Below are 23,580 nucleotides of genomic sequence, written 5' to 3' on the forward strand. Positions count from 1 at the left end.
CAAAACCTAATATGATAGACTCAAACTTTAAACTATATATTGTGTAGATTTACAGGTCCTACTTGCCCAGCAAAAAGGGTTCGAATAGCTCTTGCACTTTTTTCGAAAACTCACAAACAACTGTTCACGGGCTGAAAAGGCTTTTGGAGCAATAAAAACGTAAAAACTGCTATAACTCAAAAATTCAATAAGATAAGTTCAAACTTTAAAAGACACGTTGTGCAGATGTACAAGCCCCTCTTGCACAGAAAGTTTGGGTTAGATATCTCTTGTAGTTTCTTCAGAACACACAAATTATCTGAAAATGCTTTTGAAGCAATAGACACAAAAACAGCTATAAATCCAAAACCTAATATGATAGACTCAAACTTTAAACTCTATATTGTGTAGATTTACATGTCCTACTTGCCCAGCAAAAAGGGTTCGAATAGCTCTTGCACTTTTTTCGAAACTCACAAACAACTGTTCATGGGCTGAAAAGGCTTTTGGAGCAATAAAAACTTAAAAACTGCAATAACTCAAAAATGCAATAAGATAAGTTCAAACTTTAAAAGACATGTTGTGCAGATGTACAAGCCCCTCTTGCACAGAAAGTTGGGGTTAGATATCTCTTGTAGTTTCTTCAGAACACACAAATTATCTGAAAATGCTTTTGAAGCAATAGACACAAAAACAGCTATAAATCCAAAACCTAATATGATAGACTCAAACTTTAAACTACATATTGTGTAGATTTACAGGTCCTACTTGCCCAGCAAAAAGGGTTCGAATAGCTCTTGCACTTTTTTTGAAACTCACACAACTGTTCATGGGCTGAAAAGGCTTTTGGAGCAATAAAAACTTAAAAACTGCTATAACTCAAAAATGCAATAAGATAAGTTCAAACTTTAAAAGACATGTTGTGCAGATGTACAAGCCCCTCTTGCACAGAAAGTTTGGGTTAGATATCTCTTGTAGTTTCTTCAGAACACACAAATTATCTGAAAATGCTTTTGAAGCAATAGACACAAAAACAGCTATAAATCCAAAACCTAATATGATTGACTCAAACTTTAAACTCTATATTGTGTAGATTTACAGGTCCTACTTGCCCAGCAAAAAGGGTTCGAATAGCTCTTGCACTTTTTTCGAAAACTCACAAACAACTGTTCATGGGCTGAAAAGGCTTTTGGAGCAATAAAAACTTAAAAACTGCTATAACTCAAAAATGCAATAAGATAAGTTCAAACTTTAAAAGACATGTTGTGCAGATGTACAAGCCCCTCTTGCACGGAAAGTTTGGGTTAGATATCTCTTGTAGTTTCTTCAGAACACACAAATTATCTGAAAATGCTTTTGAAGCAATAGACACAAAAACAGCTATAAATCCAAAACCTAATATGATAGACTCAAACTTTAAACTATATATTGTGTAGATTTACAGGTCCTACTTGCCCAGCAAAAAGGGTTCGAATAGCTCTTGCACTTTTTTCGAAACTCACAAACAACTGTTCATGGGCTGAAAAGGCTTTTGGAGCAATAAAAACTTAAAAACTGCAATAACTCAAAAATGCAATAAGATAAGTTCAAACTTTAAAAGACATGTTGTGCAGATGTACAAGCCCCTCTTGCACAGAAAGTTTGGGTTAGATATCTCTTGTAGTTTCTTCAGAACACACAAATTATCTGAAAATGCTTTTGAAGCAACAGACACAAAAACAGCTATAAATCCAAAACCTAATATGATAGACTCAAACTTTAAACTCTATATTGTGTAGATTTACATGTCCTACTTGCCCAGCAAAAAGGGTTCGAATAGCTCTTGCACTTTTTTCGAAACTCACAAACAACTGTTCATGGGCTGAAAAGGCTTTTGGAGCAATAAAAACTTAAAAACTGCAATAACTCAAAAATGCAATAAGATAAGTTCAAACTTTAAAAGACATGTTGTGCAGATGTACAAGCCCCTCTTGCACAGAAAGTTTGGGTTAGATATCTCTTGTAGTTTCTTCAGAACACACAAATTATCTGAAAATGCTTTTGAAGCAATAGACACAAAAACAGCTATAAATCCAAAACCTAATATGATAGACTCAAACTTTAAACTATGTATTGTGTAGATTTACAGGTCCTACTTGCCCAGCAAAAAGGGTTCGAATAGCTCTTGCACTTTTTTTGAAACTCACACAACTGTTCATGGGCTGAAAAGGCTTTTGGAGCAATAAAAACTTAAAAACTGCTATAACTCAAAAATGCAATAAGATAAGTTCAAACTTTAAAAGACATGTTGTGCAAATGTACAAGCCCCTCTTGCACAGAAAGTTTGGGTTAGATATCTCTTGTAGTTTCTTCAGAACACACAAATTATCTGAAAATGCTTTTGAAGCAATAGACACAAAAACAGCTATAAATCCAAAACCTAATATGATAGACTCAAACTTTAAACTACATATTGTGTAGATTTACAGGTCCTACTTGCCCAGCAAAAAGGGTTCGAATAGCTCTTGCACTTTTTTCGAAAACTCACAAACAACTGTTCACGGGCTGAAAAGGCTTTTGGAGCAATAAAAACGTAAAAACTGCTATAACTCAAAAATTCAATAAGATAAGTTCAAACTTTAAAAGACACGTTGTGCAGATGTACAAGCCCCTCTTGCACAGAAAGTTTGGGTTAGATATCTCTTGTAGTTTCTTCAGAACACACAAATTATCTGAAAATGCTTTTGAAGCAATAGACACAAAAACAGCTATAAATCCAAAACCTAATATGATAGACTCAAACTTTAAACTCTATATTGTGTAGATTTACATGTCCTACTTGCCCAGCAAAAAGGGTTCGAATAGCTCTTGCACTTTTTTCGAAACTCACAAACAACTGTTCATGGGCTGAAAAGGCTTTTGGAGCAATAAAAACTTAAAAACTGCAATAACTCAAAAATGCAATAAGATAAGTTCAAACTTTAAAAGACATGTTGTGCAGATGTACAAGCCCCTCTTGCACAGAAAGTTGGGGTTAGATATCTCTTGTAGTTTCTTCAGAACACACAAATTATCTGAAAATGCTTTTGAAGCAATAGACACAAAAACAGCTATAAATCCAAAACCTAATATGATAGACTCAAACTTTAAACTACATATTGTGTAGATTTACAGGTCCTACTTGCCCAGCAAAAAGGGTTCGAATAGCTCTTGCACTTTTTTTGAAACTCACACAACTGTTCATGGGCTGAAAAGGCTTTTGGAGCAATAAAAACTTAAAAACTGCTATAACTCAAAAATGCAATAAGATAAGTTCAAACTTTAAAAGACATGTTGTGCAGATGTACAAGCCCCTCTTGCACAGAAAGTTTGGGTTAGATATCTCTTGTAGTTTCTTCAGAACACACAAATTATCTGAAAATGCTTTTGAAGCAATAGACACAAAAACAGCTATAAATCCAAAACCTAATATGATAGACTCAAACTTTAAACTCTATATTGTGTAGATTTACAGGTCCTACTTGCCCAGCAAAAAGGGTTCGAATAGCTCTTGCACTTTTTTCGAAAACTCACAAACAACTGTTCATGGGCTGAAAAGGCTTTTGGAGCAATAAAAACTTAAAAACTGCTATAACTCAAAAATGCAATAAGATAAGTTCAAACTTTAAAAGACATGTTGTGCAGATGTACAAGCCCCTCTTGCACGGAAAGTTTGGGTTAGATATCTCTTGTAGTTTCTTCAGAACACACAAATTATCTGAAAATGCTTTTGAAGCAATAGACACAAAAACAGCTATACATCCAAAACCTAATATGATAGACTCAAACTTTAAACTATATATTGTGTAGATTTACAGGTCCTACTTGCCCAGCAAAAAGGGTTCGAATAGCTCTTGCACTTTTTTCGAAACTCACAAACAACTGTTCATGGGCTGAAAAGGCTTTTGGAGCAATAAAAACTTAAAAACTGCAATAACTCAAAAATGCAATAAGATAAGTTCAAACTTTAAAAGACATGTTGTGCAGATGTACAAGCCCCTCTTGCACAGAAAGTTTGGGTTAGATATCTCTTGTAGTTTCTTCAGAACACACAAATTATCTGAAAATGCTTTTGAAGCAACAGACACAAAAACAGCTATAAATCCAAAACCTAATATGATAGACTCAAACTTTAAACTCTATATTGTGTAGATTTACATGTCCTACTTGCCCAGCAAAAAGGGTTCGAATAGCTCTTGCACTTTTTTCGAAACTCACAAACAACTGTTCATGGGCTGAAAAGGCTTTTGGAGCAATAAAAACTTAAAAACTGCAATAACTCAAAAATGCAATAAGATAAGTTCAAACTTTAAAAGACATGTTGTGCAGATGTACAAGCCCCTCTTGCACAGAAAGTTTGGGTTAGATATCTCTTGTAGTTTCTTCAGAACACACAAATTATCTGAAAATGCTTTTGAAGCAATAGACACAAAAACAGCTATAAATCCAAAACCTAATATGATAGACTCAAACTTTAAACTATGTATTGTGTAGATTTACAGGTCCTACTTGCCCAGCAAAAAGGGTTCGAATAGCTCTTGCACTTTTTTTGAAACTCACACAACTGTTCATGGGCTGAAAAGGCTTTTGGAGCAATAAAAACTTAAAAACTGCTATAACTCAAAAATGCAATAAGATAAGTTCAAACTTTAAAAGACATGTTGTGCAAATGTACAAGCCCCTCTTGCACAGAAAGTTTGGGTTAGATATCTCTTGTAGTTTCTTCAGAACACACAAATTATCTGAAAATGCTTTTGAAGCAATAGACACAAAAACAGCTATAAATCCAAAACCTAATATGATAGACTCAAACTTTAAACTACATATTGTGTAGATTTACAGGTCCTACTTGCCCAGCAAAAAGGGTTCGAATAGCTCTTGCACTTTTTTCGAAAACTCACAAACAACTGTTCACGGGCTGAAAAGGCTTTTGGAGCAATAAAAACGTAAAAACTGCTATAACTCAAAAATTCAATAAGATAAGTTCAAACTTTAAAAGACACGTTGTGCAGATGTACAAGCCCCTCTTGCACAGAAAGTTTGGGTTAGATATCTCTTGTAGTTTCTTCAGAACACACAAATTATCTGAAAATGCTTTTGAAGCAATAGACACAAAAACAGCTATAAATCCAAAACCTAATATGATAGACTCAAACTTTAAACTCTATATTGTGTAGATTTACATGTCCTACTTGCCCAGCAAAAAGGGTTCGAATAGCTCTTGCACTTTTTTCGAAACTCACAAACAACTGTTCATGGGCTGAAAAGGCTTTTGGAGCAATAAAAACTTAAAAACTGCAATAACTCAAAAATGCAATAAGATAAGTTCAAACTTTAAAAGACATGTTGTGCAGATGTACAAGCCCCTCTTGCACAGAAAGTTTGGGTTAGATATCTCTTGTAGTTTCTTCAGAACACACAAATTATCTGAAAATGCTTTTGAAGCAATAGACACAAAAACAGCTATAAATCCAAAACCTAATATGATAGACTCAAACTTTAAACTATGTATTGTGTAGATTTACAGGTCCTACTTGCCCAGCAAAAAGGGTTCGAATAGCTCTTGCACTTTTTTCGAAAACTCACAAACAACTGTTCATGGGCTGAAAAGGCTTTTGGAGCAATAAAAACTTAAAAACTGCTATAACTCAAAAATGCAATAAGATAAGTTCAAACTTTAAAAGACATGTTGTGCAGATGTACAAGCCCCTCTTGCACGGAAAGTTTGGGTTAGATATCTCTTGTAGTTTCTTCAGAACACACAAATTATCTGAAAATGCTTTTGAAGCAATAGACACAAAAACAGCTATAAATCCAAAACCTAATATGATAGACTCAAACTTTAAACTATGTATTGTGTAGATTTACAGGTCCTACTTGCCCAGCAAAAAGGGTTCGAATAGCTCTTGCACTTTTTTTGAAACTCACACAACTGTTCATGGGCTGAAAAGGCTTTTGGAGCAATAAAAACTTAAAAACTGCTATAACTCAAAAATGCAATAAGATAAGTTCAAACTTTAAAAGACATGTTGTGCAGATGTACAAGCCCCTCTTGCACAGAAAGTTTGGGTTAGATATCTCTTGTAGTTTCTTCAGAACACACAAATTATCTGAAAATGCTTTTGAAGCAATAGACACAAAAACAGCTATAAATCCAAAACCTAATATGATAGACTCAAACTTTAAACTATATATTGTGTAGATTTACAGGTCCTACTTGCCCAGCAAAAAGGGTTCGAATAGCTCTTGCACTTTTTTCGAAAACTCACAAACAACTGTTCACGGGCTGAAAAGGCTTTTGGAGCAATAAAAACGTAAAAACTGCTATAACTCAAAAATTCAATAAGATAAGTTCAAACTTTAAAAGACACGTTGTGCAGATGTACAAGCCCCTCTTGCACAGAAAGTTTGGGTTAGATATCTCTTGTAGTTTCTTCAGAACACACAAATTATCTGAAAATGCTTTTGAAGCAATAGACACAAAAACAGCTATAAATCCAAAACCTAATATGATAGACTCAAACTTTAAACTCTATATTGTGTAGATTTACATGTCCTACTTGCCCAGCAAAAAGGGTTCGAATAGCTCTTGCACTTTTTTCGAAACTCACAAACAACTGTTCATGGGCTGAAAAGGCTTTTGGAGCAATAAAAACTTAAAAACTGCAATAACTCAAAAATGCAATAAGATAAGTTCAAACTTTAAAAGACATGTTGTGCAGATGTACAAGCCCCTCTTGCACAGAAAGTTTGGGTTAGATATCTCTTGTAGTTTCTTCAGAACACACAAATTATCTGAAAATGCTTTTGAAGCAATAGACACAAAAACAGCTATAAATCCAAAACCTAATATGATAGACTCAAACTTTAAACTATGTATTGTGTAGATTTACAGGTCCTACTTGCCCAGCAAAAAGGGTTCGAATAGCTCTTGCACTTTTTTTCGAAAACTCACAAACAACTGTTCATGGGCTGAAAAGGCTTTTGGAGCAATAAAAACTTAAAAACTGCTATAACTCAAAAATGCAATAAGATAAGTTCAAACTTTAAAAGACATGTTGTGCAGATGTACAAGCCCCTCTTGCACGGAAAGTTTGGGTTAGATATCTCTTGTAGTTTCTTCAGAACACACAAATTATCTGAAAATGCTTTTGAAGCAACAGACACAAAAACAGCTATAAATCCAAAACCTAATATGATAGACTCAAACTTTAAACTATATATTGTGTAGATTTACAGGTCCTACTTGCCCAGCAAAAAGGGTTCGAATAGCTCTTGCACTTTTTTCGAAAACTCACAAACAACTGTTCACGGGCTGAAAAGGCTTTTGGAGCAATAAAAACGTAAAAACTGCTATAACTCAAAAATTCAATAAGATAAGTTCAAACTTTAAAAGACACGTTGTGCAGATGTACAAGCCCCTCTTGCACAGAAAGTTTGGGTTAGATATCTCTTGTAGTTTCTTCAGAACACACAAATTATCTGAAAATGCTTTTGAAGCAATAGACACAAAAACAGCTATAAATCCAAAACCTAATATGATAGACTCAAACTTTAAACTCTATATTGTGTAGATTTACATGTCCTACTTGCCCAGCAAAAAGGGTTCGAATAGCTCTTGCACTTTTTTCGAAACTCACAAACAACTGTTCATGGGCTGAAAAGGCTTTTGGAGCAATAAAAACTTAAAAACTGCAATAACTCAAAAATGCAATAAGATAAGTTCAAACTTTAAAAGACATGTTGTGCAGATGTACAAGCCCCTCTTGCACAGAAAGTTTGGGTTAGATATCTCTTGTAGTTTCTTCAGAACACACAAATTATCTGAAAATGCTTTTGAAGCAATAGACACAAAAACAGCTATAAATCCAAAACCTAATATGATAGACTCAAACTTTAAACTATATATTGTGTAGATTTACAGGTCCTACTTGCCCAGCAAAAAGGGTTCGAATAGCTCTTGCACTTTTTTCGAAACTCACAAACAACTGTTCATGGGCTGAAAAGGCTTTTGGAGCAATAAAAACTTAAAAACTGCAATAACTCAAAAATGCAATAAGATAAGTTCAAACTTTAAAAGACATGTTGTGCAGATGTACAAGCCCCTCTTGCACAGAAAGTTTGGGTTAGATATCTCTTGTAGTTTCTTCAGAACACACAAATTATCTGAAAATGCTTTTGAAGCAATAGACACAAAAACAGCTATAAATCCAAAACCTAATATGATAGACTCAAACTTTAAACTATGTATTGTGTAGATTTACAGGTCCTACTTGCCCAGCAAAAAGGGTTCGAATAGCTCTTGCACTTTTTTCGAAAACTCACAAACAACTGTTCATGGGCTGAAAAGGCTTTTGGAGCAATAAAAACTTAAAAACTGCTATTACTCAAAAATGCAATAAGATAAGTTCAAACTTTAAAAGACATGTTGTGCAGATGTACAAGCCCCTCTTGCACGGAAAGTTTGGGTTAGATATCTCTTGTAGTTTCTTCAGAACACACAAATTATCTGAAAATGCTTTTGAAGCAATAGACACAAAAACAGCTATAAATCCAAAACCTAATATGATAGATTCAAACTTTAAACTCTATATTGTGTAGATTTACAGCTCCTACTTGCCCAGCAAAAAGGGTTCGAATAGCTCTTGCACTTTTTTCGAAACTCACAAACAACTGTTCATGGGCTGAAAAGGCTTTTGGAGCAATAAAAACTTAAAAACTGCAATAACTCAAAAATGCAATAAGATAAGTTCAAACTTTAAAAGACATGTTGTGCAGATGTACAAGCCCCTCTTGCACAGAAAGTTTGGGTTAGATATCTCTTGTAGTTTCTTCAGAACACACAAATTATCTGAAAATGCTTTTGAAGCAACAGACACAAAAACAGCTATAAATCCAAAACCTAATATGATAAACTCAAACTTTAAACTATATATTGTGTAGATTTACAGGTCCTACTTGCCCAGCAAAAAGGGTTCGAATAGCTCTTGCACTTTTTTTGAAACTCACACAACTGTTCATGGGCTGAAAAGGCTTTTGGAGCAATAAAAACTTAAAAACTGCTATAACTCAAAAATGCAATAAGATAAGTTCAAACTTTAAAAGACATGTTGTGCAGATGTACAAGCCCCTCTTGCACAGAAAGTTTGGGTTAGATATCTCTTGTAGTTTCTTCAGAACACACAAATTATCTGAAAATGCTTTTGAAGCAACAGACACAAAAACAGCTATAAATCCAAAACCTAATATGATAGACTCAAACTTTAAACTATATATTGTGTAGATTTACAGGTCCTACTTGCCCAGCAAAAAGGGTTCGAATAGCTCTTGCACTTTTTTCGAAAACTCACAAACAACTGTTCACGGGCTGAAAAGGCTTTTGGAGCAATAAAAACGTAAAAACTGCTATAACTCAAAAATTCAATAAGATAAGTTCAAACTTTAAAAGACACGTTGTGCAGATGTACAAGCCCCTCTTGCACAGAAAGTTTGGGTTAGATATCTCTTGTAGTTTCTTCAGAACACACAAATTATCTGAAAATGCTTTTGAAGCAATAGACACAAAAACAGCTATAAATCCAAAACCTAATATGATAGACTCAAACTTTAAACTCTATATTGTGTAGATTTACATGTCCTACTTGCCCAGCAAAAAGGGTTCGAATAGCTCTTGCACTTTTTTCGAAACTCACAAACAACTGTTCATGGGCTGAAAAGGCTTTTGGAGCAATAAAAACTTAAAAACTACAATAACTCAAAAATGCAATAAGATAAGTTCAAACTTTAAAAGACATGTTGTGCAGATGTACAAGCCCCTCTTGCACAGAAAGTTTGGGTTAGATATCTCTTGTAGTTTCTTCAGAACACACAAATTATCTGAAAATGCTTTTGAAGCAACAGACACAAAAACAGCTATAAATCCAAAACCTAATATGATAGACTCAAACTTTAAACTATATATTGTGTAGATTTACAGGTCCTACTTGCCCAGCAAAAAGGGTTCGAATAGCTCTTGCACTTTTTTCGAAAACTCACAAACAACTGTTCACGGGCTGAAAAGGCTTTTGGAGCAATAAAAACGTAAAAACTGCTATAACTCAAAAATTCAATAAGATAAGTTCAAACTTTAAAATACACGTTGTGCAGATGTACAAGCCCCTCTTGCACAGAAAGTTTGGGTTAGATATCTCTTGTAGTTTCTTCAGAACACACAAATTATCTGAAAATGCTTTTGAAGCAATAGACACAAAAACAGTTTTAAATCCAAAACCTAATATGATAGACTCAAACTTTAAACTATGTATTGTGTAGATTTACAGGTCCTACTTGCCCAGCAAAAAGGGTTCGAATAGCTCTTGCACTTTTTTTGAAACTCACACAACTGTTCATGGGCTGAAAAGGCTTTTGGAGCAATAAAAACTTAAAAACTGCTATAACTCAAAAATGCAATAAGATAAGTTCAAACTTTAAAAGACATGTTGTGCAGATGTACAAGCCCCTCTTGCACAGAAAGTTTGGGTTAGATATCTCTTGTAGTTTCTTCAGAACACACAAATTATCTGAAAATGCTTTTGAAGCAATAGACACAAAAACAGCTATAAATCCAAAACCTAATATGATAGACTCAAACTTTAAACTATGTATTGTGTAGATTTACAGGTCCTACTTGCCCAGCAAAAAGGGTTCGAATAGCTCTTGCACTTTTTTTGAAACTCACACAACTGTTCATGGGCTGAAAAGGCTTTTGGAGCAATAAAAACTTAAAAACTGCTATAACTCAAAAATGCAATAAGATAAGTTCAAACTTTAAAAGACATGTTGTGCAGATGTACAAGCCCCTCTTGCACAGAAAGTTTGGGTTAGATATCTCTTGTAGTTTCTTCAGAACACACAAATTATCTGAAAATGCTTTTGAAGCAATAGACACAAAAACAGCTATAAATCCAAAACCTAATATGATAGACTCAAACTTTAAACTACATATTGTGTAGATTTACAGGTCCTACTTGCCCAGCAAAAAGGGTTCGAATAGCTCTTGCACTTTTTTCGAAAACTCACAAACAACTGTTCATGGGCTGAAAAGGCTTTTGGAGCAATAAAAACTTAAAAACTGCTATAACTCAAAAATGCAATAAGATAAGTTCAAACTTTAAAAGACATGTTGTGCAGATGTACAAGCCCCTCTTGCACGGAAAGTTTGGGTTAGATATCTCTTGTAGTTTCTTCAGAACACACAAATTATCTGAAAATGCTTTTGAAGCAATAGACACAAAAACAGCTATAAATCCAAAACCTAATATGATAGACTCAAACTTTAAACTATATATTGTGTAGATTTACAGGTCCTACTTGCCCAGCAAAAAGGGTTCGAATAGCTCTTGCACTTTTTTCGAAACTCACAAACAACTGTTCATGGGCTGAAAAGGCTTTTGGAGCAATAAAAACTTAAAAACTGCAATAACTCAAAAATGCAATAAGATAAGTTCAAACTTTAAAAGACATGTTGTGCAGATGTACAAGCCCCTCTTGCACAGAAAGTTTGGGTTAGATATCTCTTGTAGTTTCTTCAGAACACACAAATTAATGAAAATGCTTTTGAAGCAATAGACACAAAAACAGCTATAAATCCAAAACCTAATATGATAGACTCAAACTTTAAACTATGTATTGTGTAGATTTACAGGTCCTACTTGCCCAGCAAAAAGGGTTCGAATAGCTCTTGCACTTTTTTTGAAACTCACACAACTGTTCATGGGCTGAAAAGGCTTTTGGAGCAATAAAAACTTAAAAACTGCTATAACTCAAAAATGCAATAAGATAAGTTCAAACTTTAAAAGACATGTTGTGCAGATGTACAAGCCCCTCTTGCACAGAAAGTTTGGGTTAGATATCTCTTGTAGTTTCTTCAGAACACACAAATTATCTGAAAATGCTTTTGAAGCAATAGACACAAAAACAGCTATAAATCCAAAACCTAATATGATAGACTCAAACTTTAAACTATGTATTGTGTAGATTTACAGGTCCTACTTGCCCAGCAAAAAGGGTTCGAATAGCTCTTGCACTTTTTTTGAAACTCACACAACTGTTCATGGGCTGAAAAGGCTTTTGGAGCAATAAAAACTTAAAAACTGCTATAACTCAAAAATGCAATAAGATAAGTTCAAACTTTAAAAGACATGTTGTGCAGATGTACAAGCCCCTCTTGCACAGAAAGTTTGGGTTAGATATCTCTTGTAGTTTCTTCAGAACACACAAATTATCTGAAAATGCTTTTGAAGCAATAGACACAAAAACAGCTATAAATCCAAAACCTAATATGATAGACTCAAACTTTAAACTACATATTGTGTAGATTTACAGGTCCTACTTGCCCAGCAAAAAGGGTTCGAATAGCTCTTGCACTTTTTTCGAAAACTCACAAACAACTGTTCATGGGCTGAAAAGGCTTTTGGAGCAATAAAAAATTAAAAACTGCTATAACTCAAAAATGCAATAAGATAAGTTCAAACTTTAAAAGACATGTTGTGCAGATGTACAAGCCCCTCTTGCACGGAAAGTTTGGGTTAGATATCTCTTGTAGTTTCTTCAGAACACACAAATTATCTGAAAATGCTTTTTAAGCAATAGACACAAAAACAGCTATAAATCCAAAACCTAATATGATAGACTCAAACTTTAAACTATATATTGTGTAGATTTACAGGTCCTACTTGCCCAGCAAAAAGGGTTCGAATAGCTCTTGCACTTTTTTCGAAACTCAAAAACAACTGTTCATGGGCTGAAAAGGCTTTTGGAGCAATAAAAACTTAAAAACTGCAATAACTCAAAAATGCAATAAGATAAGTTCAAACTTTAAAAGACATGTTGTGCAGATGTACAAGCCCCTCTTGCACAGAAAGTTTGGGTTAGATATCTCTTGTAGTTTCTTCAGAACACACAAATTATCTGAAAATGCTTTTGAAGCAATAGACACAAAAACAGCTATAAATCCAAAACCTAATATGATAGACTCAAACTTTAAACTATGTATTGTGTAGATTTACAGGTCCTACTTGCCCAGCAAAAAGGGTTCGAATAGCTCTTGCACTTTTTTTGAAACTCACACAACTGTTCATGGGCTGAAAAGGCTTTTGGAGCAATAAAAACTTAAAAACTGCTATAACTCAAAAATGCAATAAGATAAGTTCAAACTTTAAAAGACATGTTGTGCAGATGTACAAGCCCCTCTTGCACAGAAAGTTTGGGTTAGATATCTCTTGTAGTTTCTTCAGAACACACAAATTATCTGAAAATGCTTTTGAAGCAATAGACACAAAAACAGCTATAAATCCAAAACCTAATATGATAGACTCAAACTTTAAACTATGTATTGTGTAGATTTACAGGTCCTACTTGCCCAGCAAAAAGGGTTCGAATAGCTCTTGCACTTTTTTTGAAACTCACACAACTGTTCATGGGCTGAAAAGGCTTTTGGAGCAATAAAAACTTAAAAATTGCTATAACTCAAAAATGCAATAAGATAAGTTCAAACTTTAAAAGACATGTTGTGCAGATGTACAAGCCCCTCTTGCACAGAAAGTTTGGGTTAGATATCTCTTGTAGTTTCTTCAGAACACACAAATTATCTGAAAATGCTTTTGAAGCAATAGACACAAAAACAGCTATAAATCCAAAACCTAATATGATAGACTCAAACTTTAAACTACATATTGTGTAGATTTACAGGTCCTACTTGCCCAGCAAAAAGGGTTCGAATAGCTCTTGCACTTTTTTCGAAAACTCACAAACAACTGTTCATGGGCTGAAAAGGCTTTTGGAGCAATAAAAACTTAAAAACTGCTATAACTCAAAAATGCAATAAGATAAGTTCAAACTTTAAAAGACATGTTGTGCAGATGTACAAGCCCCTCTTGCACGGAAAGTTTGGGTTAGATATCTCTTGTAGTTTCTTCAGAACACACAAATTATCTGAAAATGCTTTTGAAGCAATAGACACAAAAACAGCTATAAATCCAAAACCTAATATGATAGACTCAAACTTTAAACTATATATTGTGTAGATTTACAGGTCCTACTTGCCCAGCAAAAAGGGTTCGAATAGCTCTTGCACTTTTTTCGAAACTCACAAACAACTGTTCATGGGCTGAAAAGGCTTTTGGAGCAATAAAAACTTAAAAACTGCAATAACTCAAAAATGCAATAAGATAAGTTCAAACTTTAAAAGACATGTTGTGCAGATGTACAAGCCCCTCTTGCACAGAAAGTTTGGGTTAGATATCTCTTGTAGTTTCTTCAGAACACACAAATTATCTGAAAATGCTTTTGAAGCAATAGAAACAAAAACAGCTATAAATCCAAAACCTAATATGATAGACTCAAACTTTAAACTATGTATTGTGTAGATTTACAGGTCCTACTTGCCCAGCAAAAAGTGTTCGAATAGCTCTTGCACTTTTTTTGAAACTCACACAACTGTTCATGGGCTGAAAAGGCTTTTGGAGCAATAAAAACTTAAAAACTGCTATAACTCAAAAATGCAATAAGATAAGTTCAAACTTTAAAAGACATGTTGTGCAGATGTACAAGCCCCTCTTGCACAGAAAGTTTGGGTTAGATATCTCTTGTAGTTTCTTCAGAACACACAAATTATCTGAAAATGCTTTTGAAGCAATAGACACAAAAACAGCTATAAATCCAAAACCTAATATGATAGACTCAAACTTTAAACTATGTATTGTGTAGATTTACAGGTCCTACTTGCCCAGCAAAAAGGGTTCGAATAGCTCTTGCACTTTTTTTGAAACTCACACAACTGTTCATGGGCTGAAAAGGCTTTTGGAGCAATAAAAACTTAAAAACTGCTATAACTCAAAAATGCAATAAGATAAGTTCAAACTTTAAAAGACATGTTGTGCAGATGTACAAGCCCCTCTTGCACAGAAAGTTTGGGTTAGATATCTCTTGTAGTTTCTTCAGAACACACAAATTATCTGAAAATGCTTTTGAAGCAACAGACACAAAAACAGCTATAAATCCAAAACCTAATATGATAGACTCAAACTTTAAACTATATATTGTGTAGATTTACAGGTCCTACTTGCCCAGCAAAAAGGGTTCGAATAGCTCTTGCACTTTTTTCGAAAACTCACAAACAACTGTTCACGGGCTGAAAAGGCTTTTGGAGCAATAAAAACGTAAAAACTGCTATAACTCAAAAATTCAATAAGATAAGTTAAAACTTTAAAAGACACGTTGTGCAGATGTACAAGCCCCTCTTGCACAGAAAGTTTGGGTTAGATATCTCTTGTAGTTTCTTCAGAACACACAAATTATCTGAAAATGCTTTTGAAGCAATAGACACAAAAACAGCTATAAATCAAAAACCTAATATGATAGACTCAAACTTTAAACTCTATATTGTGTAGATTTACATGTCCTACTTGCCCAGCAAAAAGGGTTCGAATAGCTCTTGCACTTTTTTCGAAAACTCACAAACAACTGTTCACGGGCTGAAAAGGCTTTTGGAGCAATAAAAACGTAAAAACTGCTATAACTCAAAAATTCAATAAGATAAGTTCAAACTTTAAAAGACATGTTGTGCAGATGTACAAGCCCCTCTTGCACAGAAAGTTTGGGTTAGATATCTCTTGTAGTTTCTTCAGAACACACAAATTATCTGAAAATGCTTTTGAAGCAATAGACACAAAAACAGCTATAAATCCAAAACCTAATATGATAGACTCAAACTTTAAACTACATATTGTGTAGATTTACAGGTCCTACTTGCCCAGCAAAAAGGGTTCGAATAGCTCTTGCACTTTTTTCGAAAACTCACAAACAACTGTTCATGGGCTGAAAAGGCTTTTGGAGCAATAAAAACTTAAAAACTGCTATAACTCAAAAATGCAATAAGATAAGTTCAAACTTTAAAAGACATGTTGTGCAGATGTACAAGCCCCTCTTGCACGGAAAGTTTGGGTTAGATATCTCTTGTAGTTTCTTCAGAACACACAAATTATCTGAAAATGCTTTTGAAGCAATAGACACAAAAACAGCTATAAATCCAAAACCTAATATGATAGACTCAAACTTTAAACTATATATTGTGTAGATTTACAGGTCCTACTTGCCCAGCAAAAAGGGTTCGAATAGCTCTTGCACTTTTTTCGAAAACTCACAAACAACTGTTCATGGGCTGAAAAGGCTTTTGGAGCAATAAAAACTTAAAAACTGCTATAACTCAAAAATGCAATAAGATTAGTTCAAACTTTAAAAGACATGTTGTGCAGATGTACAAGCCCCTCTTGCACGGAAAGTTTGGGTTAGATATCTCTTGTAGTTTCTTCAGAACACACAAATAATCTGAAAATGCTTTTGAAGCAATAGACACAAAAACAGCTATAAATCCAAAACCTAATATGATAGACTCAAACTTTAAACTATATATTGTGTAGATTTACAGGTCCTACTTGCCCAGCAAAAAGGGTTCGAATAGCTCTTGCACTTTTTTCGAAAACTCACAAACAACTGTTCATGGGCTGAAAAGGCTTTTGGAGCAATAAAAACTTAAAAACTGCTATAACTCAAAAATGCAATAAGATTAGTTCAAACTTTAAAAGACATGTTGTGCAGATGTACAAGCCCCTCTTGCACGGAAAGTTTGGGTGAGATATCTCTTGTAGTTTCTTCAGAACACACAAATTATCTGAAAATGCTTTTGAAGCAATAGACACAAAAACAGCTATAAATCCAAAACCTAATATGATAGACTCAAACTTTAAACTATATATTGTGTAGATTTACAGGTCCTACTTGCCCAGCAAAAAGGGTTCGAATAGCTCTTGCACTTTTTTCGAAACTCACAAACAACTGTTCATGGGCTGAAAAGGCTTTTGGAGCAATAAAAACTTAAAAACTGCAATAACTCAAAAATGCAATAAGATAAGTTCAAACTTTAAAAGACATGTTGTGCAGATGTACAAGCCCCTCTTGCACAGAAAGTTTGGGTTAGATATCTCTTGTAGTTTCTTCAGAACACACAAATTATCTGAAAATGCTTTTGAAGCAATAGACACAAAAACAGCTATAAATCCAAAACCTAATATGATAGACTCAAACTTTAAACTATGTATTGTGTAGATTTACAGGTCCTACTTGCCCAGCAAAAAGGGTTCGAATAGCTCTTGCACTTTTTTTGAAACTCACACAACTGTTCATGGGCTGAAAAGGCTTTTGGAGCAATAAAAACTTAAAAACTGCTATAACTCAAAAATGCAATAAGATAAGTTCAAACTTTAAAAGACATGTTGTGCAGATTTACAAGCCCCTCTTGCACAGAAAGTTTGGGTTAGATATCTCTTGTAGTTTCTTCAGAACACACAAATTATCTGAAAATGCTTTTGAAGCAATAGACACAAAAACAGCTATAAATCCAAAACCTATATTGATAGACTCAAACTTTAAGCTATATATTGTGTAGATTTACAGGTCCTACTTGCCCAGCAAAAAGGGTTCGAATAGCTCTTGCACTTTTTTCGAAAACTCACAAACAACTGTTCACGGGCTGAAAAGGCTTTTGGAGCAATAAAAACGTAAAAACTGCTATAACTCAAAAATGCAATAAGATAAGTTCAAACTTTAAAAGACACGTTGTGCAGATGTACAAGCCCCTCTTGCACAGAAAGTTTGGGTTAGATATCTCTTGTAGTTTCTTCAGAACACACAAATTATCTGAAAATGCTTTTGAAGCAATAGACACAAAAACAGCTATAAATCCAAAACCTAATATGATAGACTCAAACTTTAAACTCTATATTATGTAGATTTACATGTCCTACTTGCCCAGCAAAAAGGGTTCGAATAGCTCTTGCACTTTTTTCGAAAACTCACAAACAACTGTTCACGGGCTGAAAAGGCTTTTGGAGCAATAAAAACGTAAAAACTGCTATAACTCAAAAAATCAATAAGATAAGTTCAGACTTTAAAAGACACGTTGTGCAGATGTACAAGCCCCTCTTGCACAGAAAGTTTGGGTTAGATATCTCTTGTAGTTTCTTCAGAACACACAAATTATCTGAAAATGCTTTTGAAGCAATAGACACAAAAACAGCTATAAATCCAAAACCTAATATGATAGACTCAAACTTTAAACTACATATTGCGTAGATTTACAGGTCCTACTTGCCCAGCAAAAAGGGTTCGAATAGCTCTTGCACTTTTTTTGAAACTCACAAACAACTGTTCATGGGCTGAAAAGGCTTTTGGAGCAATAAAAACTTAAAAAACTGCAATAACTCAAAAATGCAATAAGATAAGTTCAAACTTTAAAAGACATGTTGTGCAGATGTACAAGCCCCTCTTGCACAGAAAGTTTGGGTTAGATATCTCTTGTAGTTTCTTCAGAACACACAAATTATCTGAAAATGCTTTTGAAGCAATAGACACAAAAACATCTATAAATCCAAAACCTAATATGATAGACTCAAACTTTAAACTGTATATTGTGTAGATTTACAGTTCCTACTTGCCCAGCAAAAAGGGTTCGAATAGCTCTTGCACTTTTTTCGAAAACTCACAAACAACTGTTCACGGGCTGAAAAGGCTTTTGGAGCAATAAAAACGTAAAAACTGCTATAACTCAAAAATTCAATAAGATAAGTTCAAACTTTAAAAGACACGTTGTGCAGATGTACAAGCCCCTCTTGCACAGAAAGTTTGGGTTAGATATCTCTTGTAGTTTCTTCAGAACACACAAATTACCTGAAAATGCTTTTGAAGCAATCGACACAAAAACAGCTATAAATCCAAAACCTAATATGATAGACTCAAACTTTAAACTCTATATTGTGTAGATTTACATGTCCTACTTGCCCAGCAAAAAGGGTTCGAATAGCTCTTGCACTTTTTTCGAAAACTCACAAACAACTGTTCACGGGCTGAAAAGGCTTTTGGAGAAATAAAAACGTAAAAACTGCTATAACTCAAAAATGCAATAAGATAAGTTCAAACTTTAAAAGACATGTTGTGCAGATGTACAAGCCCCTCTTGCACAGAAAGTTTGGGTTAGATATCTCTTGTAGTTTCTTCAGAACACACAAATTATCTGAAAATGCTTTTGATGCAACAGACACAAAAACAGCTATAAATCCAAAACCTAATATGATAGACTCAAACTTTAAACTATATATTGTGTAGATTTACAGGTCCTACTTGCCCAGCAAAAAGGGTTCGAATAGCTCTTGCACTTTTTTCGAAAACTCACAAACAACTGTTCACGCGCTGAAAAGGCTTTTGGAGCAATAAAAACGTAAAAACTGCTATAACTCAAAAATTCAATAAGATAAGTTAAAACTTTAAAAGACATGTTGTGCAGATGTACAAGCCCCTCTTGCACAGAAAGTTTGGGTTAGATATCTCTTGTAGTTTCTTCAGAACACACAAATTATCTGAAAATGCTTTTGAAGCAATAGACACAAAAACAGCTATAAATCCAAAACCTAATATGATAGACTCAAACTTTAAACTACATATTGTGTAGATTTACAGGTCCTACTTGCCCAGCAAAAAGGGTTCGAATAGCTCTTGCACTTTTTTCGAAAACTCACAAACAACTGTTCATGGGCTGAAAAGGCTTTTGGAGCAATAAAAACTTAAAAACTGCTATAACTCAAAAATGCAATAAGATAAGTTCAAACTTTAAAAGACATGTTGTGCAGATGTACAAGCCCCTCTTGCACGGAAAGTTTGGGTGAGATATCTCTTGTAGTTTCTTCAGAACACACAAATTATCTGAAAATGCTTTTGAAGCAATAGACACAAAAACAGCTATAAATCCAAAACCTAATATGATAGACTCAAACTTTAAACTATATATTGTGTAGATTTACAGGTCCTACTTGCCCAGCAAAAAGGGTTCGAATAGCTCTTGCACTTTTTTCGAAACTCACAAACAACTGTTCATGGGCTGAAAAGGCTTTTGGAGCAATAAAAACTTAAAAACTGCAATAACTCAAAAATGCAATAAGATAAGTTCAAACTTTAAAAGACATGTTGTGCAGATGTACAAGCCCCTCTTGCACAGAAAGTTTGGGTTAGATATCTCTTGTAGTTTCTTCAGAACACACAAATTATCTGAAAATGCTTTTGAAGCAATAGACACAAAAACAGCTATAAATCCAAAACCTAATATGATAGACTCAAACTTTAAACTATGTATTGTGTAGATTTACAGGTCCTACTTGCCCAGCAAAAAGGGTTCGAATAGCTCTTGCACTTTTTTTGAAACTCACACAACTGTTCATGGGCTGAAAAGGCTTTTGGAGCAATAAAAACTTAAAAACTGCTATAACTCAAAAATGCAATAAGATAAGTTCAAACTTTAAAAGACATGTTGTGCAGATGTACAAGCCCCTCTTGCACAGAAAGTTTGGGTTAGATATCTCTTGTAGTTTCTTCAGAACACACAAATTATCTGAAAATGCTTTTGAAGCAATAGACACAAAAACAGCTATAAATCCAAAACCTAATATGATAGACTCAAACTTTAAACTATGTATTGTGTAGATTTACAGGTCCTACTTGCCCAGCAAAAAGGGTTCGAATAGCTCTTGCACTTTTTTTGAAACTCACACAACTGTTCATGGGCTGAAAAGGCTTTTGGAGCAATAAAAACTTAAAAACTGCTATAACTCAAAAATGCAATAAGATAAGTTCAAACTTTAAAAGACATGTTGTGCAGATGTACAAGCCCCTCTTGCACAGAAAGTTTGGGTTAGATATCTCTTGTAGTTTCTTCAGAACACACAAATTATCTGAAAATGCTTTTGAAGCAACAGACACAAAAACAGCTATAAATCCAAAACCTAATATGATAGACTCAAACTTTAAACTATATATTGTGTAGATTTACAGGTCCTACTTGCCCAGCAAAAAGGGTTCGAATAGCTCTTGCACTTTTTTCGAAACTCACAAACAACTGTTCATGGGCTGAAAAGGCTTTTGGAGCAATAAAAACTTAAAAACTGCAATAACTCAAAAATGCAATAAGATAAGTTCAAACTTTAAAAGACATGTTGTGCAGATGTACAAGCCCCTCTTGCACAGAAAGTTTGGGTTAGATATCTCTTGTAGTTTCTTCAGAACACACAAATTATCTGAAAATGCTTTTGAAGCAATAGACACAAAAACAGCTATAAATCCAAAACCTAATATGATAGACTCAAACTTTAAACTATGTATTGTGTAGATTTACAGGTCCTACTTGCCCAGCAAAAAGGGTTCGAATAGCTCTTGCACTTTTTTTGAAACTCACACAACTGTTCATGGGCTGAAAAGGCTTTTGGAGCAATAAAAACTTAAAAACTGCTATAACTCAAAAATGCAATAAGATAAGTTCAAACTTTAAAAGACATGTTGTGCAGATGTACAAGCCCATCTTGCACAGAAAGTTTGGGTTAGATATCTCTTGTAGTTTCTTCAGAACACACAAATTATCTGAAAATGCTTTTGAAGCAATAGACACAAAAACAGCTATAAATCCAAAACCTATATTGATAGACTCAAACTTTAAGCTATATATTGTGTAGATTTACAGGTCCTACTTGCCCAGCAAAAAGGGTTCGAATAGCTCTTGCACTTTTTTCGAAAACTCACAAACAACTGTTCACGGGCTGAAAAGGCTTTTGGAGCAATAAAAACGTAAAAACTGCTATAACTCAAAAATGCAATAAGATAAGTTCAAACTTTAAAAGACACGTTGTGCAGATGTACAAGCCCCTCTTGCACAGAAAGTTTGGGTTAGATATCTCTTGTAGTTTCTTCAGAACACACAAATTATCTGAAAATGCTTTTGAAGCAATAGACACAAAAACAGCTATAAATCCAAAACCTAATATGATAGACTCAAACTTTAAACTCTATATTATGTAGATTTACATGTCCTACTTGCCCAGCAAAAAGGGTTCGAATAGCTCTTGCACTTTTTTCGAAAACTCACAAACAACTGTTCACGGGCTGAAAAGGCTTTTGGAGCAATAAAAACGTAAAAACTGCTATAACTCAAAAAATCAATAAGATAAGTTCAGACTTTAAAAGACACGTTGTGCAGATGTACAAGCCCCTCTTGCACAGAAAGTTTGGGTTAGATATCTCTTGTAGTTTCTTCAGAACACACAAATTATCTGAAAATGCTTTTGAAGCAATAGACACAAAAACAGCTATAAATCCAAAACCTAATATGATAGACTCAAATTTTAAACTACATATTGCGTAGATTTACAGGTCCTACTTGCCCAGCAAAAAGGGTTCGAATAGCTCTTGCACTTTTTTTGAAACTCACAAACAACTGTTCATGGGCTGAAAAGGCTTTTGGAGCAATAAATACTTAAAAACTGCAATAACTCAAAAATGCAATAAGATAAGTTCAAACTTTAAAAGACATGTTGTGCAGATGTACAAGCCCCTCTTGCACAGAAAGTTTGGGTTAGATATCTCTTGTAGTTTCTTCAGAACACACAAATTATCTGAAAATGCTTTTGAAGCAATAGACACAAAAACATCTATAAATCCAAAACCTAATATGATAGACTCAAACTTTAAACTGTATATTGTGTAGATTTACAGTTCCTACTTGCCCAGCAAAAAGGGTTCGAATAGCTCTTGCACTTTTTTCGAAAACTCACAAACAACTGTTCACGGGCTGAAAAGGCTTTTGGAGCAATAAAAACGTAAAAACTGCTATAACTCAAAAATTCAATAAGATAAGTTCAAACTTTAAAAGACACGTTGTGCAGATGTACAAGCCCCTCTTGCACAGAAAGTTTGGGTTAGATATCTCTTGTAGTTTCTTCAGAACACACAAATTACCTGAAAATGCTTTTGAAGCAATCGACACAAAAACAGCTATAAATCCAAAACCTAATATGATAGACTCAAACTTTAAACTCTATATTGTGTAGATTTACATGTCCTACTTGCCCAGCAAAAAGGGTTCGAATAGCTCTTGCACTTTTTTCGAAAACTCACAAACAACTGTTCACGGGCTGAAAAGGCTTTTGGAGAAATAAAAACTTAAAAACTGCTATAACTCAAAAATTCAATAAGATAAGTTCAAACTTTAAAAGACATGTTGTGCAGATGTACAAGCCCCTCTTGCACAGAAAGTTTGGGTTAGATATCTCTTGTAGTTTCTTCAGAACACACAAATTATCTGAAAATGCTTTTGAAGCAATAGACACAAAAACAGCTATAAATCCAAAACCTAATATGATAGACTCAAACTTTAAACTCTATATTGTGTAGATTTACATGTCCTACTTGCCCAGCAAAAAGGGTTCGAATAGCTCTTGCACTTTTTTCGAAAACTCACAAACAACTGTTCACGGGCTGAAAAGGCTTTTGGAGCAATAAAAACGTAAAAACTGCTATAACTCAAAAATTCAATAAGATAAGTTCAAACTTTAAAAGACATGTTGTGCAGATGTACAAGCCCCTCTTGCACAGAAAGTTTGGGTTAGATATCTCTTGTAGTTTCTTCAGAACACACAAATTATCTGAAAATGCTTTTGAAGCAATAGACACAAA

This window comes from Eucyclogobius newberryi, unplaced genomic scaffold (assembly GCF_026437365.1).
Source record: "Eucyclogobius newberryi isolate DKJ021-1_F unplaced genomic scaffold, fEucNew1.0.hap1 SCAF_10, whole genome shotgun sequence".
NCBI lineage: Eukaryota > Metazoa > Chordata > Actinopteri > Gobiiformes > Gobiidae > Eucyclogobius > Eucyclogobius newberryi.